The sequence below is a fragment of the Triturus cristatus genome, chromosome 1_2 (genome assembly GCF_964204655.1).
Source record: "Triturus cristatus chromosome 1_2, aTriCri1.1, whole genome shotgun sequence".
Classification (NCBI taxonomy): domain Eukaryota; kingdom Metazoa; phylum Chordata; class Amphibia; order Caudata; family Salamandridae; genus Triturus; species Triturus cristatus.
The window spans coordinates 1,087,399,992-1,087,422,999 of NC_140580.1; the positions used below are offsets into that span (position 1 = coordinate 1,087,399,992).

General features: G+C 46.7%; 1 protein-coding gene across 4 annotated transcripts in view; it reads right to left on the reverse strand.

Annotated features, from left to right (window-relative positions):
* Positions 1 to 23,008, reverse strand: part of KCNT1 (potassium sodium-activated channel subfamily T member 1) — a 1,722,207-nt gene that overhangs the window by 331,888 nt on the left and 1,367,311 nt on the right. The window lies entirely within an intron of this gene.

The window sequence follows — 23,008 nt, forward strand, 5'->3', positions numbered from 1 at the left end:
AGTAAACGATATTGAAAAAGAATAGAATAAAGAGAGCGAGGGTGAGACAGAGAGACAGAAACAGGGAAAAAGAGAAAGACAGAGCAAAAGAGATGGAACCAGAGAGACTGAAAGAGAAGCAAAGGAAAGAAGGTCGTTTGCAGAGCAAAGGAGCGAGAGGGTGAAATGCAGCAAAAACTAAGTAATAAACATGTAGTTGGTCAATTGTTCATTTTTAGGTCTCGCCTGAGACAGCGCTTTAGCGCTGCTCTGGCGAGACTTATAGTAAGCACTTTTGGAAGTGCAAACGAGTGCTTTCAGGCCGCCAACTACTGTGCATGTGTGCCGGGCGCGCGCACCATTTGGCAGCCTGAAAGCACTCGTAGTCTTTCACTTTCGCGGCCGCTCAGCCGCTTTGATGTTTTATCGCGATTGTGATCACTTTCAGTTTCGCGCCGCTTGTTCTGGTTTTTATTGCAGCTCGAACACAATGGACTTATCCACAGCTGGTGGAGCGAAAACATCATGTGACCCGTGGCCTTCCTGCAACATGCCCTTTCACGCTTCGCAAATGGCCATTAACTCAACACCAGCCACGTCCTACCATGGCAACCGCACTCCAGGCATGCTACGATACTCCCCATGCGTCTCCAGCGAAACCAAGCCCACACCTCTTAAAGCAGCTGCCCTGGCACAGAACCCCCCCCCACACACACAACTCCCCCATGCCAGGAGCAGACGCGCTACAGCTGCTTTATTCCTTCATGGCGCAAACAAGGCCACAAGGCAAACTCTGTCATAACCGCCGCCCATGGCCCCCTGGCAACACAACACCAGCAGCACGCTTCAGCAATGCCCATCAACTTCACTTTAAACCCACAGCGCCTGCCTTCCCACCCGTGTACCCACAAAGCTCCATCCGCTCCGCTCCTCCCCTGCAAAACCATAAATGTTTTATTTACACTCGTCTTTCTGACAATTGACTGACATCTTGTCTTTAATCACACTGTACCCGCAAGCTATTTTATTTGTCCAGTGTTTATGAAGCTGCTGCAGCCTGCTGATAAACTCCCGCCTGGTTTGGACATGCTCTTGGGACACCAAGTCTACGGCGTCTCTGCACGTGACTACATTTCTTATCAGTCACACTGTTTACACGCTCCAGTCGGCTCTCTGATTGGGCCTCTATTAAAATCACGCTGCTTTCACGCCGACGTTACTGTCCCTCCTCCCCGCTGCAACAGCAGTGAGGCAGCACCATACGAGGGGGACTTCCGGGGACAGAGAGCCGTGCGTGTGCCCTCCTGTCTCGGTGTGCTTATTTTTAATCAATTAGCCGAATGATTTGCACGCGGGCCGCTTTTACTTTTGCGGTCCTCTGATTTCTGCCTGCCGTGTATTGCCACGAGGCAGGGACAGCCCATGGGCACACAGGGAGCGGCAGAGCTGCAGCAGCCAGGCCAGCTAAGCAGGCACGGAGCTCAGAGGTGCACACAGCCTGACTGATAAATAATTGCTAATTCCAACCACGACCTGCTTTTGGGGACCATATGACATGTAGGGGAAGGAAGACATGACTAGCCAGTCTGCATTATACATAATTTGTCTGCACCGTGCTTCCGTTTGTAAATTGTCATTTAACATTCGTGTTTGTGTTGCATATTTATTGTGTTTAGTAGTCAGATGCCCATCGGATAACTGCTTCCCAGACTAGCAAGAACATATTTGCAGTACCACACACTGCTGCACGCCACACACTGCTGCACGCCACACACTGCTGCACGCCTCACACTGCTGCACGCTTCACACTGCTGCATGCCGCACACTGCTGCACGCCGCACACTGCTGCACGCCGCACACTGCTACACGCCACACACTGCTACACGCCACACACTGCTGCACGCCACACACTGCTGCACGCCGCACACTGCTGCACGCCGCACACTGCTACACGAAACACTGCTGCATGCCACACACTGCTGCACGCCACACACTGCTGCACGCCACAAACTGCTGCATGCCACACACTGCTGCATGCCGCACAATGCTACACGAAACACTGCTGCACGCCACACACTGCTGCACGCCACACACTGCTGCACGCCACACACTGCTGCACGCCACACACTGCTGCACACTGCTGCATTACTCACTGCTGCATGCTGCACGACACTGCTGCAAGCAGCACACTGCTGCATGCCGCACACTGCTGCACGCTGCACACTGCTGCACGCCGCTGCACGCCACACAGTGCTGCATGCCTCACACTGCTACACGAAACACTGCTGCATGCCACACACTGCTGCACGCCGCACACTGCTGCACGCCATACACTGCTGCACGCCACACACTGCTGCACGCCGCACACTGCTGCACGCCGCACACTGCAGCACACCTCACACTGCTGCACGCCACACACTGCTGCACGCCGCACACTGCTGCACGCCACACACTGCTGCACGCCGCACACTGCTGCACTCCACACACTGCTTTTATGCGAGTTTATGCTACTGACATTGTAAATGACAATGCCTTTTATTTGTTTTAAAACCAAAGCATAAATAAAAGGCATTGTAATTTTACAATGCCAATAGCTCAAACTCTTATAAATGCGAGACCTATTGCATTGCAAATGCTTGTTATATATGTAATCACCCCTCGAAATCCCTGAAAGAGAAGCAGCTAGAGTGGAGGGACAGACGCACATATGTAGATAGGTGTCTGCAACACAGACAGATTAAATGTATTAATCAACACGCAGATGCCCTATAGAGAAATAACTTGACGGACAATAACAAAGAGACTGCGCAAGGGTAACTAGATAGGGACAGATCCAGATGACAGATATAGGAATAGACACACTGACATGTCTCCGACATGCATGTGGACAGCTGCACACATGGGATGCACAGGTGAAGGAAGCATGAAGGCTCTACCTATAGAAAGATTAACCGTGGAAGGGTGGAGAGAGGACTGTCTGCTCCACTGATGGTAAATATACAGGAAGAGGCTCGTGATTTATTACTAAGATCGAAAATTGATCATCACTCGAACATTATGAATGCATTTATTCCCTATCCCGTCATCAGTATGATCAATTACGTTTGGTGAAATTGCCTGCTTGCGTTTTCAGCATGAATTCCCACAACGGATTAATGTTTCCATGCCATGTTTGGCACCTCCAATAAATCAGCCACAGTGACAGAATCCTCCCCCCTTCGCAAACTCGCACTGAAGTGCAGGGAGTCCCTGGGTGGGATATATTTGAGCAGAACCATTTGTCGATAAGGTCAAATTCAGGGTGTCAGGGTCCTGGAGGTGTGTTAGCATTTACAACCCGTATAAGAAGTAATACACGGGTAAGACATGACGGGTACTCAAGGAACTATCTTCAAGGTAAACAAGGCTGGCAGGCAGGGCCGGCTTTAGCGCTGGTGGCGCCCTGTGCGACAATGCTTGTTGGCGCGCCCCCAATGACCACCTCCACCACAGATTCTCTCACTAGCACCCTTTAACAGTGACCACGTCTCCATAACCACACTCTCTCAGATGCATTGAATTAGTTAAATAGCGCCACTCATACCAGTGTAGGGTGTCCCAGCACTTTGCATCACACACACATTACACAGAGACAATCAATCATACCTGTGTAAATCAGTGTATAGGAAATGTTACATAAGCCAAATGACAAAGGGGCAGATTTATGTGGGACTTGCGCCCCTTTTACGCCGCCGTTGGGTCACTTTTGTGACGCAGCGGCGGCGTAAATCCTGCGCCATGCTGCGCCCCATTTACATCGTGACGCATCTATGGAGATGCGTCACGGTGTAAAGCCCTGCGCCACATGAAACCTGCGTCAGGTTTCATGTGGGCGTTTCCACTCGGGGAGGGCGTTCCGTCGTAGGAACGCTCCTGAAAAGTGACTCAGTGAAATCTATAAGATTTCACTGAGTCACTTTCCCAACGCTGATGCGTCAAAACCCTGCTCCTGCTTGAAGCAGGCGTAAGGCTTGACGCACCATGTTAGGGATAGGGTAGGTTGTGCTGAAGTTGCGTCTCGCTTGCGACGCAACTTCAGCACTGCGCCAACCTTACGCCGGCAGATGCGTCACGTATCTGCTTGTCCTTGCGCCACGATGCACCGCATTGTAAATGCGGCGCATCTGCGGTGGCGCAAGGGCAAACTTGCGTGACGCATCTTCCCTGGCGCATCCATGCTGATTTGCAGGGATGCGCCAGGGAACATAAATCTGCCCCTATAAGTGTAGGAGTCACATGTCATCCATACTGGTAGGCAGTATAGTTTAAGAGTGCTTGGTGTGGAGAAGCACAAACTCAGTCGAAAAAGAAACAGCATAGTTGGGAGTTTTCTTTATTAATAAGAATCGATTTCTAGCCAAATTAACCCTTTTGGCAACATTAATCAATGTTCTAATAATGTATACTTTACAGTGTGTATGCAGTTATAGGATAAAAGTTAATAGCTCACTATTCTATATTAGGACTTTAAGTTATAAATTGCAAGTAACAAAAAGATGTCTCTTTTGAAAGCAGTAACCTGCTGATCTGTTTACATCATACGCACTCTGTAATCTACTGGGTACATGTTCTTTGCAACAGGAATATTAACCCTCTGCACTAACTTCACCGAAGTCAAAACCTCCACTATACAAAATGCTGATCTCTCTCCAGGAAGATAATTAATCACATGAGTTATCTTGACATTTATGTGAGGCCTGGTAATTGCCGGGGGAAAGAAACGCTGCAGCAGGTGCTTCAAAAGCATAATAAACTTTCAAGCACGGCGCCCCCTGGAAGCCAGCACCCGGTGCGGTGGCACCGGTCGCACCGCCCTAAAGCCGGCCCTGCTGGCAGGCAAATGAACCATCATGAGAACTGGCACAGATGCTGAGATTTGCTGGACCCATCAGAAATATTAAAATGCTGCTGTCACCCGCTGTTTATTGTCTGCATCAAAAATACAATGTGTATGAAGCACAATTGTTAAACAGACAAGGACAATGGGTGAGAGAATAAGGCCCGAGTGAAATTTAAAGTACAATTGTTTAATTAATTTCATTTTGGTGATTTCGGCAATACTTGAAATTCCCAAAATTACACCATTAATCTATTATAAGTAATTTGTTGTAAAAATGCACCGCAAACACACTTGAACTCCCACTGTTCCTTGCGGCGCTCTTGTTCAAATGCACTCTTGTGCCAAAAATTGATGGAAGGATAACTTCAGCAGGTAGGACTATCATGTTTGATGTCTAAAGAATTGCAATTTAAAGCCTAATTTAATGGTAAAGTCAGATTTTAAGTCACAGTTTTGAAAATGTCACTTTTAGAAAGTTGCCATTTTCCTGTCCCAACCATTTGGGATCTGCTGCCTGTATACTGGGTCACATGACTATGTGTAGCTGGCAGTTTTGTGTATTGCTCCTGGACAGTGAGACAAAGGGTGAAAGGTGTTGGCAGGATGGACCATCTCTGACTTGATTAGAGGGAGGAGCTGCCACCTACCAAACTTGCACGTCACAAAGGCATTGCCTCAGCACACTCACAAAGGGTTTGAATGACCCCGACAATCTGAGGCCCTAACAAAGAGCCTGGAAATTCCAGACACCTCTTGTGATGGTAACTTGCAGAACCTTCTCCTACTTCAAAGTGGGTACCAGGTATTATTATTGGACACTCAAACCCAACTATTCAGTACACCTCTGGACCTGTGGAAGACTCAGAAGGACCGCTTTGCTGCTATGTCAGAAGTACTGCTACTCGGTTTCCCCCGCTGTCTGAGTAAAGGACTGGACCTGCATTGTTAACCCTGGAACACCAGAGTGACTCCAAGGGCTAGTTGGCTGTCCTCATGACCACAGCATCAGGGACAGAAGGCTCCAACCACATTGAACACAGCAACTGAACTTTGTCTGCTTAGAGTCCTACCCTCCCAGGGGGTGTCAATCCAGTCCTGCAACCTTGGAAGTGGGCTGGAAGGTGCTCTGCCAGCCCAGCAGTGGTTCTAGCAGAACCGAGGCAGTGTTACTCGCCACCTCACAAAACTCCACATTGGAACTGTTGAGCTATGCATCTCCAATGGTGGACTTTGCATCGCAGCCCACAGCCTCATTGGGAACGGCCACTGCGCAATTCATTCTCGAAGCAGGTCTTTGCATTGCAAGCCCCTCATCAATGACATTTTTGAGGATGACTCATGATTCCGCACTGCAGGCCCTGCAGCTTCTTTGGAACCAGCCGGTGTTCGATGCATCAACGACACAGGATTTTGCATCACAAGCCCCTTGTTGACAGCATCCTTGATGATGATGCAGAACCTCACATGGCAGCCTTACAACGTCCTGGAACCGATGCTGCACGAGGCATATCCACACCAGGACTTTGCATCGTCTGTGTTGCACGGAGCATCCTTGACACAGGATCACGCAATGCTCCGCTACCAGGATTGAAGTTATTCTTGTTAAGCAGGCCTAACTTTGTCCCTGTATCCGGCCCATGCTCTATTGCAGTCGAAGTCAATTTGTGACTTTGTCCCGGTCCAGTGCAACCAGATAACCACAGTTGCTGCTTTGTGTTTCTAGGCACTATTATCACTTAAGTCTTCCCTATCTCTACTGATTGGATTTTTGTCATGTTGGTGTCAAATAATTCTTTATATTTATACCTGACTGCTTTGTGCCAATGTACCAGAGGGCTAAGCGCAGGATAATTTGGGGTTTAATCGTGTTTCACCCAGGCAGAGATTGTGGTTCATGCCTGAGTAGGATTTAAACCACCTCAACCAATTTCCAACATCATGCTTTGGAAAGAAAAAGCAGCATTTTTGAAAATACCAGACATTGCTTAAAAGTGCTTTGAACAAGGCAAGGTTTTTTGGAATGTGGTTTATCATGACAATATAAGGCCCAGTCAAGGTCTCAATAAATGATTTCCTTGCTCAATCCTTGGTAGCTGACTGTGAGCAGGCAGGCTTAATTTAAGAGATGGTGTGAAAATCATTCAAAAACATTAAAACATTAAAAAGTAAGACACAACACACAATAAAAATCCAATACCAATTTATAATATTATGAAATACGTTTATGATTTAAATGGCACCAAAACAACAAAAATCCTATGTAGGGAACTAGAGATATTATTTTGTATGCACTTTCTAGTGCCTGAAACCCAAAAGCAGCCCTTTGGGACATCTGGTTGCATTTGACCGGGACAAAATCAAAGTATCAGGCCACCATCGATGGAGCAAGAGACTGATTTACTTAGCGATAGGGTCCATTCAAGTTTTTACCTTTCTGACTTAAGATAATTTTGGGAGGTTTCTCTCTCGACATCGAGCGAGGCTCCTCATCAGGGCTGGCTTTGGTTCCGACGAAGGTGGCTTGGCTCAGCACAATGCCTTGGTCAATTACTGGAAGTCTAGTCAATGGCGCTAAGCTCCGGAGCTTCATCGGGGCAAACCTACATCTGAGGCTGACTAGCGGTTCGAAGTCACCTGCTTGACTTTCGTCAATGGGTCTGCTACCTTATGAAGCTTTTTGACAAAAATTCTCTAAATCTTCTCAAACTTCCGGATCTTCTTCCAGAAGGTCCGTTTGGGGTTCCAAAGTGTGCACAACACCAATCCAAGGTTTCAGAAATTCTGAGTTGCTCATAACTACATCTCTCAAAATGCACCTGACCCAATCTTCTGAAATCCATCTGAAGGTGATCTTAAGGTTTCTTGCAGGAGATGTTGAAGGTGGAGCTCTTTTAACCTGGGAGTAGGTCTAAGTAGAGTTTGTGGAATTCCGCTATGCGGAACTTCGCTAAGTGACCCCCCTTTTGAAGCTCACATTGAAGCCATGAATGTAGGAGTCCCTCAGGGCTCCATCCTGAGCCCTACCCTTTTTAATGTGTTTGTGGCACCCCTGGCAACACTGGCTGAATCATTCGATGCCAAAATCGTCTCGTATGCAGACGATACCCAATTACTTTTTACGTGTGCCAGGGATGAAGTCCTGGACGGCAATAAGATCAAGCTCTGCCTTTCAGCAGTCTTCAGCTGGCTTAACACCAACCACCTGAAATGCAATTCAGATAAATCTGAAATTATTTTTTTGGGCGGTCCACCTGATGAAAATTGGCATGCCTGGTGGCCATCAAATATGCTTCCGCCCACACAACTGGCTACCACTGTAAAGAATCTTGGGGTCAAACTAGACAGTAAACTTTCTATGAGCACTCAGGTACAGTCTGTGGTGGGTACCTGTTTTGCTCTGCTCAGGATGTTACGGAATTTTCTTCCTTTGCTCTCGCAATCCCACAGAAGGACAGTGGTGCAGGCTTTGATTCTGTCCCGCCTTGACTATGTCAATGTCCTTTATCTGGGCATTCCGGAATTCCTTCTTAACCGCCTTCAAGTGGCCCAAAATGCTGCTGCACGAGCAATCTTTCTTGCGGATCGACGCACACACACTTCCCCTCTTCTCAGAACACTTCATTGGCTGCCGATTCGAAAAAGAATTCACTTCAAGGCTTTGGTTCTTGCTTTTAAGGCCTCTCATAACATCGGTGCACCCTATCTGAGAGCCCGTTGTCTTCACTACGTTCCTATACGCTCGCTACGGTCTTCCTCTGCACACTTGCTCCGCACACCCAGGTTTCACCTCTCACGACAGGGCGGTCGCTCTTTTCAGGTCTTGGTATCGTCCTTATGGAACAAACTCCCTGTTAAGATGCGCCAGGAAAAAGATCTTTTCTGCTTCCGTTGCGAACTTAAAACACTGCTGTTCTAATTTCTCCTAAGGCTGTTTTTCTTCTCAGCTAGCACTTTAGGCTTGCGTTACAGGTCCTGTGGTCAGCGCCGGGACACTCCTGGGAGTAGCCGTGCGCTTAACAAATAACTCGTAACATAACATAACATAACAACATGTGGAGTTCTACAAATGGTGGAGTGTGTTATATTGTACCCTTCGCACTGATTTTTAGCACCAGGTGTTTGTCCCGTACTGTAAAATCAGCACAAACAGCACAATACACAGGGCAAGATGGACTTCTTCTTTTTGCCACTTGAGTAGTTGTTCTACTCAAGCGAAAGCTTCCTCAACACGAACGGAAGGTTTCTCAACCTGAGTGGTAGCCATCATTGTGACCGCCCACGTTGAAAAATCTCACTGGGAAGTTGTCTGGAGTAAGATTTTCCTCACTCGTGCTCACCAATTTAACTTTGACAAGCAAGGCAAGGAAAAACCCCTGCCCTGTTGAGTTTTTGGAACTCTGCGTGCTATGTGAGCATGGAGGGTGAAAAACTCTGCAAACTCCATGAGCGTAGTGGAAATACACACTCAGGCCTTTTTAAGAGTTTATTCCTTCACTTTTCAAAGCAAGACAAAGTCCTCATGGATGTAGTTCTAAATCGTGCAGCAGGTGCAGTAATTCAAAGGGCAATCCTTTTGGTGCATGCCAGGATTCCAGCTTGGCAGTCCTTCTTCTCCTTCTTATAGTTTCTTGCAGGGATCTGAGTTGCTGGGCAGCTCTCCCATATTTATCCAGTCTTCTTAGGTGACAAGCAAGGGGGCACCCTTGACCAATGGGGTGCAGGGTGCCACCCTCATGTATCACAGCTTCCTCCAAAATGTGGCATATTTTTGTCCCAGAAAGCACTATTCCTATAAAATCCAAATTGAAAAACTCTTTTGTAGGGTTTTAAGATCTGGCTTAGCCAAATCACTGGTATGACCCTAACACTCTCCTTCCAGCCCCTCTGCTAATTCACAATTACTGGGGCTCCTGTCTGGCTGGGGTGAAAGATGTGGGGGTGAGCCAGTATCCTGTGTCATTTCCTCTTTTAAGACAAGTTGGGTTACTCCACCCCATCCTGCCATTGCTCTGCAGCTGTAGATCTCTTCCCACTAGATGTCCTTTGTCTCTATGCAGGCCACCTCACACCTCATCAGAGCAGTTTGGCTCAGCCTGTCAAAGGCTGGAAGATCAGGAGAGACTACTGTGGGACGCTGGATTTTAGCACATCAGAAAAGCAAGTTCTATAACTTCTTTACTGTTATAGTTATAATACACATAAACCTTGGCAAGTTGTTGGATTTATTCTAACATTTTAATACATCGATGTACGCTTTTTTAGCTCACTCCTGTCAACAGTTATACTGCATTAAAGTATTTTCCATGTTTGCCAATGGAGCCAATGTGCTACAATGGGGAAAACAAAGTTGGCAGTTTTTTCCTAGCCAGGGCTTATAAAACATCTTTTAAAATGTCCCTGCTTATGGTTACAAGGTGCACTACCCCTGGGGCACTTAGAGGAGACCTTTAGGGTGGCGTACATGTGAAAATAAGGCAGTTTAAGACTTTGGAAGTACCGTTAATTCCAGAGTCAAATTTGCATATAATTTACTTTGAAAAGCAGCCTGCAAAGGATGGTGCCATTAAAATGATAGCAGTAGTGCATACTTAAGTGCATTAAAACTGCTGGGCCTCTAAATCTACATGCCCTACCATATACTAGTATACTAGGGACTTACAGGCAGGTTGTCATACCAATTGTAATTACACCAAATTACTGTGTACCTTTTTCACAGAGCACTAACCCTGTGTCTGGTAAGCAGAGCCCAGGACACAATCAGAGTCAGTTACTACCAGTAGCAGTCAAACAACGAGGTTGATCAGGGCAAAAAGGATGGCTTTCTCACAGTGTTACCCGCTCCACACCTACGAGAGACAACGCCCCTTGAAGGCAACCTGGTTCACCTCTGAACTGCAAGAAGCCAGACGCTCCTGCAGACGTCTCAAAAAATTATGGGGAAACAGCAAAACCATGGAAGACCTGACCACCTACAAGAACGCCATGATAGACTACCACCAATGCATAAGATCCAAAAAGAAGACCTTCATCCGGAACAAAATCCCGACCAACTCCAGAAACTCAAAGGAACTCTTCAACATCATCCAGCAATTCACCAAGCCCCACAGCGAAGTCACAGATGTCACTCCCTCCTAAGACCTCTGCAACAAGCTCGGCTCCTTCTTCCACCTGAAAATCAAAGCCCTCTACAACAATTTCAGCGAGCAGACTGCAGAAACCATCCTTCCCTCCAGTGACAACAACTGGCCCACCATAACTGCCTGAACCACGATCACCACAGAAGACACCACCACGACCATGAGCCTCCACCACCATAGCGCCCCAGCTACTATGCACCATCCACGCCACCTTCGAATCCGGCACCTTGCCGGATGACTGAAAACTCGCAGAGGTCAAGCCCCTCCTAAAGAAACCCTCTGCAGACCCGACGGACCTGAAGAACTACCGACCCATCTCTCCTTCCCTTCACAGCAAAAATCACCAAGAAGATCGTCAACGCCCAGCTGACAAAACTTAATCGAAGAGAACTCCATCCTTGACCCCTCCCAATCTGGATTCCGCAGAAACCACAGCACCGAGACCGCCCTCCTTGCTGCCACAGACGACAGCCTCACGCTTCTCAACCAAGGCAACACCGCACCCCTCATCCTACTTGATCCCTCCGCAGCCTTTGACACCATTTCCCACTGCACCCTCGCAGCCAGACTGGTGGCCCTCCGTCCTCTGCACTGCCCCACCCCCCACGGACCACACCCGGAACCTCGGCATCATACTCAACTCGTCCCTCACCATGACCCGACAGATCAGTGCAGTCGCCTCCACCTGCTTCAACTCCCTCAGCAAGACCTTCAAGTGAACTCCCCCCCCCCCCATAGCCAGAAAGACCGTCATCAATGCACTCATAACAAGCAGACTAGACTACTGAAACTCTCTCTATGCTGGAATCAACAAATCCCTGCTACACAAACTCCAGACCACTCGGAACACCGTGGCCAGACTCGTCCTCGGCATCCCACGACATGAACACATCACCCAACACCTGCAAGACCTCCACTGGCTCCCTGTCAAGAAGAGAGTAACCTTCAAGCTACTCACCCACACCTACAAATCCCTCCAAAACATTGGACTCAAACACCTCAGCAAAAGAGTCTCCTTCCACGTACCCAAAAGGAACCTCTGCTCCGCCAACCTCGCCCTGGCAGAAACCCTGTGCATCCGCAGAACCAGAGCGGGTGGAAGAGCCTTCTCCTACATCGCAGCCAAAGCCTGGAACAAGCTCCTAGTCAACATCAGACGCTCCCCTACTCCCTACTCTGCATACCTTCAAGAAGGGCCTCAAAACCTGGCACCCTACCCCCAGCGCCTTGAGACCCTCAAGAGTGAGTAGCGAGCTTTAAACCTCCTGATTGATTGATTGAGCATGGAAATATATTGTGCCCAATTTACAAAGGCTTGTTTCTACTACTAAGGTATGTTTACTACCGAAAGTCTGCATCATTTAAGCCTGTCAGGCATTCACAAATGTCTTTTTAGCAGATGTAAATGGTTTTACTATCATTTCTCTGTTTTGTCACAAGCACTGAGAAATCCCATGCAAGCGGTAGGATGTGGGAGAAACAAGGCTTGGTTTCACATCTAAGCTTGTGGATGCCAACAAAAATCTACTTTTGTACATTCAAGAGCCATTTCCAGTATGAGAAAGTGTACACTATGTGCAACTTCACATGAGGGGATAGGGAGTAGCAGAGAATAGGAAACCCCAAAAAAGTCTCATGATAACCCAAAAAAGTCTCATGACAGGTGCAATAGCACGCCTGGAAACCTGCACCTGGCATGGCTTTCAGGACATACTAATATTACACCAGTTTGTGAATAAGAAAGAAGATGTAAAAGTATATTCACGAGGCAGTCATGTAACACCGCCTGTTCTCTTGCACCTTTTTATGTAAAGAAGGCCCATTGCTTTCAGCTCAATCGTTTGCTGATAAGACCATGGGGGCGAACGACCTTTACAACGCGGTCGTTACACCACGGTATGTTTACATCGCGGTCATTACAACGACTTGCGCTGGATGGCGCTATACATTAAGGAATAGTACGATGTATTATTCCAACACCTTCCCTACTGTTACACACACTGGAGTTGGAATAGTAAATCATACTATTCCTAAGTCCAGTGCCCTCCAGCGCAAGTCGTTGTAACGACTGGCGTTGTAATAGCGGCGATGTAACGTACCGCGGTATAACGACCGCATTGGAACTTCCCATATTCGACCATGGGTGTATGTCAAGGGTCTGCGATCGGGTAATTGCAGTGGAATATGCACATTCATTTTTATTTTGAATAGATCAACCAATTCAATACTGGCTTTTAAACGCTCATATCTGTTTTTCTAAAAATAATCGAACAGGCTGGATCTTTGTATTAGGAGGTTTTCATTCATTATTCAGACAGGATTCAAAATAAGAGCCCATCTGCTGCTGTCTATGTAAAATGCTCGTGACTGGCACAGGAGAGGCCCCTGGGGCGCAAGAACCAGCCATATTGGTGTAAATTGCGCGCTCCACGCTGCAATAAAGGCACTTTCTCACACGGCTGCCTGGTGTCACGCGCAGACAGGGCACGATGGATCCGTTTAATATATGAGCTGCTGCCTTTAATGGCGTCGGCGCGCGCCTGCGGCCCGCTCGGCAGGTCCTATCACGGTGCCGCAGTGAGTGTTATGCAAACGTCACGCGCTCCGTGAATTGCGGTACCCGGCTCCAGATCCGGCCATAAAAAATAAATTGCTTTAGTGGGAACAGATGGAAATTAGAAATTACAGTTCATAAATATGTTGTTGAAACGCTTATTTTCAAATGTCAGCACACATCTAGAGGAAGGTTAGCCCGTATTTTCTCATTGTTCGATACATTGTTAGAGGCGCTCTATCAACGGGGACAGAACACAGTAAGGAATGTGTGTTACTGTTAACCTATATGTCTGTGAAGTCACAGGAAATGTGCTCAGCCTGTACTAGCTAAGGGCTGCAAAGAACTGAGAAGCAAATACATTTAGGAGAAGGAATAGAAATGGGGCACCCAGCATCTGGCAATATCAACGCCAGATTTTCAGACTGTCCACAAAGGTTTTACAAAGCATTTACAAATTATGTCGAGTTCTGTTCTTTAAAAAAAGTCCGAAGTCAGCACCTGCAGGTTTCTGGCATGGATGCAAATCTCGGATTTTTTTTTTAAGTCACAAATGTTTTCCAGGTTAGGTCTGGACAACTGAGACGGTCACATGTTTCCAGGCATGCAGACATTTTTTGTTTATTCAATTTTCGCACCAAAAATCATTTACATGTGTATTTTGCATAAGATAATTCTCAGTGCCAGCGCAAATACAGTTGCTATCCTTTTTTTTCTCGACAGTGGAAACAAATCTCTGGAGATCCACCTTCTTCTTAACACCTTCTAGTTGTAGTTGGTTTACCTTCCCCTTCACACACTACACAGTTACTTGCTTACTCTTGCCCTTGACAATAGCACATACTTGATTGTGGGTTTGGCAGGCAGGGTACAACAACCGTGTACCCTGTCTTCGAACGTTTTGGTCCTCCCACCCAACTTTGAGACAGGCGGACCGCCAGGATTTACACTGAAGGAGTAAAATGTACTCCTTAGGCATAGACCTTTCTGAGGATGAGGAAGTACAGGTGGTGGAGGTAAGCCATATGAGAGTCATCCCTATTTATAGTGGGAGGTCCGATATCTTTTTTTTTTTTTACTATCTCACTGGCAGGAATATGATGGCAGTGAGGGACAGAAAAAAAAATAACAAGAATTGGTAACTGCATTAGGTTTCGCCTATGTGATAAACTGCTTTTTAGGTCTCGCCTATGCAGCGCGCATGCGCTGCTTAGGCAAAAAGACCATTTGAAATCGATCCGGTTTGAAGGCAAAAACGTGCACGCGTTGCATTGCTTTGAATGGCAACGCGTGCATGTTTGGCGATTCCCTTGCGGGAGCGAGCAGCGCCATGTGTTAGCAATTATCATGCCCGCTCCTGCAAGGTAAACACTGCCTGCTCTCGGCCGCACTCCCCCTCCCCAACCCCCACCACCTACTTGCGCGAGGCGCGTGCGCGCGCTTGTTTTAATTTCCTATCGGCCCCTGAATGTTTTCCATTTGGGATAATGGTTTGAGCCATCATTACAGTCGGTATCGCTGACTTTGCATTCAGGATGTACATATTTAGAAGGACAGGTCGGCGAGAATGCAGCTTTGAGGAGAAAGAGGCCTGTGTCCTTAGCGCTCAGTGTCTAGTCCAGAGCCGTGCACACACAGAAGCGTCATCATGGATTATTCAGCGCCCCTCCTCGCACACAGACAGGAGACTACTGCACTGTAACTCGAGCCGGCCTGCGCTGCTTTGTGTGTGTGTGTGTGTGTGCTTTTAACTCTCTTCCTAGGACCGCTTTGGACATTCACTTCCTCCTCTCTGGTCATTGCCGTGCAGCTTGCGAGCTGGGTGGATGCGGTGATCTTCGTGTTCAGTCTAGAAAACGAGGCGAGCTTCCAGGACATATTCCAGTACTACTCCCTGCTAGCCAACTATCGCGCTGTGTCCGACATCGTCATCGCCCTGGTTGGAAGTCAAGGTAAGGGCACGTTTACACTGATTTAAATTTAAGATTTCAATTTCCATGAGGGAGGACGCATGGCCTTACAGTCAGGCTGCTTACTCTGGAACTGGAGAATTAGGCCCGAGTCTCAGCGCTCGGCTCAGCATCGTGTGATTCTGGGCAATTCATTTAATCTCCCTGTGCTTAACAGTAGGAAAGCAATCTCACTCTCATGTTAAGCGCTCTAATACCATTTGGCCAATGTCACGCTACATAAAACCGCTACACTGATTTTAATGAAAGATTTCAATTTCCGTGAGGGAGGACGTATGGCCTTACAGTCAGGCTGCTTACTCTGGAACTGGAGAACTAGGCCCGAGTCTCGGCGCTCGGCTCAGCATCTTATGATTCTGGGCAATTCATTTAATCCCCCTGTGCTTAACAGTAGGAAAGCAATCTCGCTCTCATGTTAAGCGCTGTAATACCATTTTGCCAATTTCACGCTACATAAAATCGCAAAAAGTAAACAAATACATTGACTGTGGTAAATTAACTGATGCAAAGTCAATCAGGGCCATTCCTCTACTTCTGTGCCCTGGAGCCTGTTGACATCTGAGGCTGGTTTTATCCATGCCACCCCTGCTGAAAGGTGCATCCAGTGCAGATTTCATACAAACCAATTCCATAGAGTATACATAGAGTGAACTGAATGCCAACCCCTTTCGACCGCTGCTTGTTTTCAACCAGCCTTTTTCTGCCATTGGTGTGAGACTTTTTAATGTGTGTCTTTGCTCTGCCCAGTGGAAGGCCCTCATCTCTCACCTAATGCTATTGGCAGTGTATCTTTCACCTCCCCTCGAGTGCTTGCATTAACCTGCACGAGAGACTACATTACAACTACAGTGCTCTGTTCACTCTTTGTGGTCAATTCACAAAGGTAAATTCATTTGTGAGAAAATCTACAGATGTAAATTCATTCTTACTCTTTAGGGTCTCTAAAATGCTTTTTTGAATAGGCCCCAGGTCAATGTTGAGGTGAAACCATGAGTGGTGGCACTGGATAAAAATGAGTGTGCAGCACTGGGGCTGCACAGCCCGGTGGCAGTGACACAACACCACTAAGGGAAGCACAGTGTGTTAACAATATGATGATAGCATTGAAGCATGGTGTATTAGCAATGACACAATACACAAGTGACAATGTCCACAGTGGAGTTAATTAAGGGCATCACAAGCTGTTCACAGTGAGATGGCACCATTGAGGGCAAGACAATGTGTGGAACGAGACAAAACTTTTAGTTGATAAAAATGAGATGAAACCACTCATTGCAGCACTGTATGTGCACAAGGAAATTCGAATTGATTCTTGAAAAAGAAATGATGCAATCGAACACAGCGCTATGTGATGCCAGTTGCATGACTCCATGCAGCGTATTAAGAAAAGTTAGGTGACATCACTGAGGATAAGACAGTGTGCTAACGGTGACACGACACAAATGACGTCTGCACAGGGCATTAACAATGAGCTGGATACCTATCACCGAGTGCAGCGGTAGATGAAGCCCTACAGAGCAGCACAGCCCGTTAAGAAGGAGTTTCAGGCATTAGTGGCAGCACAGTATGATGACCGCACTGAAGATACCAGTGAAGGCAGTTTAGGTGTTACACCGAGGGCAGCACAGTGTGCTAATAGTTGGATGGCACCACTGATGGGTAGATTGGAAGTCAACATTCATGTGATCCTGATTTACCTCTGTTTCACCATAAACAGTTGATGTTGACTACATGTGAGCTAGGCTTCAACAAATATAATAGTACGCCAAGTGCTCACCCTTGGCATGGCTGCTACATTCAGCCAGTATTTGAATTGACGAGTGCTGCATGGCAAACATGGTACTGAGTACTTCCACAAATTGAACGGTATAAACTGTGTGTTTCTCCCCCAAAAAATCTAAATCCCGGAGGTGCTAAAAAAAAAGGAATAGGGCCAGCAAATCAGCATTAGGCTGGAGCAATCATTTAAATATTCAGAGAGAAAAATATGTGACTTTGAAATCATCATATACTGTGTTTGCGCATGTGGTCAAAATGAGCGTTGAAGTAGCTTGACTTGTAAGTCAAGCTGATCTTTTTGAGCTTAAAAGCGAATTTGTTCTGTATTGTAGACAAAATCAACTCCAACAACAAGCAATGGATGACGCGCGGGCCCGAGCCCTGTGTGCGGACATGAAGCGGTGTATGTACTACGAGACGTGTGCCACCTATGGGCTGAACGTGGACCGGGTCTTCAACGAAGGTAGGACATGCAGGTGTCTCTTGGGCTGGGACACACTCAGGACCTGAGCAGTCAGTGGTGTTAGGTTTACATGCACGCAGCGGCAGCATCACACTACAGCACACCATTACTTACATTGGAATTGTTGCCTAGTTGTGGTTTTTGTAGCTTTGTTTGTGTGTTACTACGCTTTGTCTCTCCTGGTCCTTTGTTTTTCAGTTCACAGCAGGACATATTTACCTTCACAAAATGCCAGAACAAAACACAGGGTGCCACCATCTATTGAATTAGCCCTTTTAGGAAGGTGGAACTCCCTCTTCTGAGTTTTATGGTAGCGATAGTGTACACACAGCTGGCGGTTCACATTAACTACGTTACATCTACAGTAAAAGGATGAGTCATTCTATGCTGAAGTACTTTTCCACGCTGTAATACAATATACTGCTTCCAAAACCCTGAAACCAATCCCTATTAAAGCAGCAATATACAGCTCAAAGAAATTTTAATATGTCGTCTGAGAAGCCTAAAAATGATTATTGAAAAGGGATGACGCCAGGCCAAGCATCTAAAAAAGCACATTACTGCTAAATCTATCTTCAAAAAACTTTTTTCACAGATGCTGACGCTTGTTTTTCTTTATGGAGCGACTGCTAATCAGACACATTAATAGAAGAACCTCTGGGAGATTTACCCAGGCATACAACCACCACTCATGTTGTGTCAATGATTAACTGAACTGGATGACTAATTCAGCCACAGATCTGTAAAAGACAAGTTTCAGTGATAACAAGAATTGGCATAGCCAATAGGTCTCACCTTTGGGACCTTATAAGTGTTTAACAATGCAACAATTAATGTTGGTGCACCAAGGATATTGTGCTGCATAACTAAATACTTATAAGGTCCCAAAAGCGAGACCTATTGGCTATGCCAATGCTTGTTTTTAGCTGTATCTGAGTCACAGTCCCTCTATTGCACCATGGGGTATGCTCTGCTTACTATCACTTCCTTGGGAGAGTCAAGTGTAACAAGCATTGGCATAGCCAATAGGTCTCGCTTTTGGTACCTTATAAGTATTTAGTTATGCAGCACAATTTCTTTGGTGCAACAACATCAACCGTTGCATGGCTAAACACCTATAAGGCCCCAAAGGCGAGACCTATTGGCTATGCCAATGCTTGTTGTTGTAAGTTGTAGCTTGGTGAGCAGCAGTGCAATATAGGTTACTGAAACCTTGTTAAAGTGTTATGACTTACAATTACAAAAGCCTAATGGAAGTGTCAGGCAGTGAGCAGGCTGCAGTACAATTTACTGTGAATAACAAGAGAAAGGCACATGGTTAAAGGCTTCTTAAGTAATGCATATATGACAGATGGAGCAGGGACGGAAGTGAAACTATGGTGTATAGTAGGTGTTCAAGCGGGAGGTTTAACAATACATAAGCAAAATAATTAAGATGCTGATCCGCTGTTTAGCGTGTGTTAGAAGGACCCCTATATGTACTTGTTAGACCTGGCAGCCTTGGTGTGGGTTTCCCGACATTTTTTGCATTTGCCTCCTATGTTCTTGCTGTGTGTTGGACTTTGTTTTGCTCGTCTAGTTGCTTTGGGCACTTTGCCACTGCTGTTCAGTGCCAAAGCCCAAGTGCTCCCTGTGAATTGTTGTTATGGATTGGTGATTCCATGATTGGCATATTTGATTTACTAGTCAGTCCCTAGTACAGTGCACTATGTGTGCCCAGGGCCTGTAAAGCAAATGCTGCTAGTGGGCCTGCAGCACTGATTGTGCCACCCACATAAGCAGCCTGTAAATGTAAGTCAGACCTGCCACTGCAGTGTCGGAGCGCACTTTGGTACTGCCATGTCGACCTGGCAAGTGCACCCACTTGCCAGGCCCTAACCCCTAAGGTAGGACCAAGGTATGCCTGTGGGCAGGGTGCAGTGTATGTGAAAGGTAGGACATGCCCTAATGTGTGTGGACTGCCCTGATTTTGAAATACTACCAATTTCGTTTTTTCACTATTGTAAGGTTATCTGTCCCATAGGATAGAATGGGGAGTTTACTCATAACCTCTGATGAGTATTACTGCCCATGGGAACAAGATGGGAAAATAAAGTTTGATATGCCTGAACTCAAAATGTGAAGATGCATCTTTTAGTGAGCGTTATTTTTACATTATGGGTTTGAAAATGCCACTTTTAGAATGAAGGTATTTTCTTGTCTAACCATCCAGTGTGCCTCTGCTAGGTTGTGTATTGACTGTTTGGCTTTGGAGTGACAGGGACTGGGGATGTACATTCTGTTCAAAGAGCTACCTGGGGTGGTTAGGTGTGTCCTGCCTTTACAGGGTGAGTCGGTGCTAGGCTGAATGGACCTGGGCTGCATTCAAAGTAGGGGGAGGAGATTTCTTTCACACCTGAATGGGCCTGGTCTGCTGTCTTCACCTCCTGCCATGAGGATGCACCAGAGAGGACATAACTGATTTTGGCTGAGCAAAGAGCTTCTCTGCCACAGAGAACAAAGGATTTTGTATTATAAAAAGAGGGGCCCAGACCCCAGACTTTTAGATCACTTCTGGGATTCAAGAGGAACCTTTGCCAAGGAGAAGAGCTGCAGAAACTGAGGAATACTGCCCCTCTGCTGTTTGCTGTCTGGGGTTGGCCTGAGGTGGCTACATTCCGCCAAGGAAAGGAGAAGGACTTTGTGTGTGATTTGTCCTCTGCTTGAGGAAGCTCTCATAGGGCTTGAAGTAGAGCTTGCCTCCTGTTCTGAAGTCTCAGGGACACAAAGATTTCAACCCCAGTCATCCCTGAACTCCTTTGCTGGGAGTTCTGACCTGCTGAGAGGTGCCTGCCAGTGATCTGGACCTCTGGTGGTTGTTTTGGGACAGGAAACTGCAAGAACTGTGAAAATGGATGCATCTCCTATTTCTGATGCATCACAGTGGTGTGAGAAGAATTTTCCGATGCATCGCCCCCGCCGAAGAAGCGACGAATCCTGTGCACCGATCTCTGACATCCGAGATCAACACACCGATTCTGATGCAGGCCCTGTTGGGGAAGAACCAACGCATCAAGGGGACGTGGCTGAAATCATCGGAGTGCATCCCGGGTCTTCACGCATCGCATCGTACCGGATCATCACGCATCGAGCGTCCAGTCTGTCTCATCGGTGGGGGAAATAGTAAGAAACCGAAGCATCACCACTCCACGCAGTAAGAAACCAGCACATCACCTCCTCTCCGGTAGGGAACTGAGGCATCAGCCCCTCTGCGCAGCAGTAAGAAACCAACGCATCACCTCCCCCGGAGCAAGGAGCCGACGCATCACCTTCCCTGAGTGTATGGAATTGACGCATCACCTTCCCTGCAACCCTTTTTGCTTGCCTTTTTCGACACATCCAAGGTACTTTGTGTAAAAGTGTTGAATCCCATATTTTCTTGGAACAGAACTGTTTCTACCTTTTAAGAATCATATTTTTAGTACTGTATTGTGGATTTTTGTAGCTTCAATCTTGTTTTGGTTTAGATAATGATTATTTATTTTTCTAAACTGGTGTGGTGTCCATTTGTAGTGTTTTCACTGTATTACTGTATGTGTTCACAAATGCTTTACACACTGCCTCTGAGATAAGCCTGCCTGCTTGTGCAAAGCTTCCAAGGGGGTCAGCAGGGGTTATTTTAGGAGTGTATACACCCTACCTGACTAGGATGAAGGGTCCCTACTTGGTCAACGGTGCAAACTATTGCCAACTAGAGGCCCCCATTTCTAACAGCACTGCATAAATATATATATATATATATATTTTTTTTTGCATTTATATTGCGCACAGCTACTCAAAGAGTATCCCGGCGCATACCCTACTGTGAGGTTAGGAGGACCAGAAAGTTTATTTAGAGAGGAAGGTCTTCAGTTTCTTTCTAAATAACCTCACATCCTTCACAGCACGTAACTCCGTCGGGAGCTGATTACAGGCCACCACCCCCAATGAGGTCAGAGATCTGCCACCTGCCCTCTGTTTGAAGACCCTAGGAGTGCACGCCATTAGCTCATTGGAAGATTGTAATTGCCTGGACGGTATAGAGAAGCTAAATCTTGATCTCAGATAGGACGGGCCATATAAGGAATGAACCATTACCAGAGATTTGAACTTCACCCTTTCTTTCACAGGTGAACAGTGAAGCTCAGAGGGATGCAGCATGACATTAGCCCTCTTGGGGAGGTAGAGTAACAACCTAGCTGCTGCATTCTGGATTACCTGGAGTTTATTGAGAAGATAGCCTGGTAGGCCAACATATAGTGCATTGGCATAGTCAATGCATGTCGCGATTGGGGCCTGGATGACCGTTTTCTTAGCATGAGTGGGGAGCAGCAATAAGAATTTCTTTAATATTTTCAGAATCCCAAAGCAAGTTCCCGATAGCCTTTTGATCTGGGGTCCAAAGCACAGCTTATCGTCAAACCATATCCCAAAGTTTTTTACCAATCCGCCCTGGGTCAGTGGCGGGCTAGGGATTGCTCTGGCCTAAAAGAGAGCCTGAACTGCTAAGGGAAATTCCCAAAGAGAAGAATCTCCGTCTTGTCCTCGGTACATTTCAGTTGGGACTTTGCTAGACAGCGAAATACTGCGGTGAGGCAAGCCTTGACATATGAGCAATTTGCTTCGCTCTCTTTTATCCAGGAAAAGAGCAGCTGAGTATCATCTGCATATGAGATGACTTTAGCTCCGAGTTTGTCTGCTAACTGAATTAGATGAGACATCTACATACTAAACAACAGGAGACTCAATACAGAGCCCTAAGGCACCCCAGTATCTAGTATTTGGGGGGCAGCTGAATAAGAAGGAATCCTAATTTGTTGGGTTCAATCTTCCAAATAGGATTTGAGCCAATTCCAGGCTAAACCGTCTATACCGATTTACTGTAACCGGGTGAGGAGGAGGGCATGTGGCAACGTATTGAAAGCCGCCGATAAATCCAGTAGAACCAGTTCCGTCCTGCCCCCGTTGTCTTGAGTGTCCCTTATGACTTCAGATAGTTCAGTCAGTGCTGATTCAGTGCTGTGTAGGGTCCTGAAGCCTGATTGAGCTGGCTGAAATAGCTCATTTAGCTCCATGAACCTTGATAATTGCTTATTCACCTGCTTCTCAAGGACTTTAGCCACTGCTGGGAGTAGCGAAATGGGCGTACAATTAGAAGGCAGAGAAGGATCCAATGAGGGTGTTTTAAGCTGGGGAAGATCTTGGCCTGTTTCCAACCAGAGGGTACCT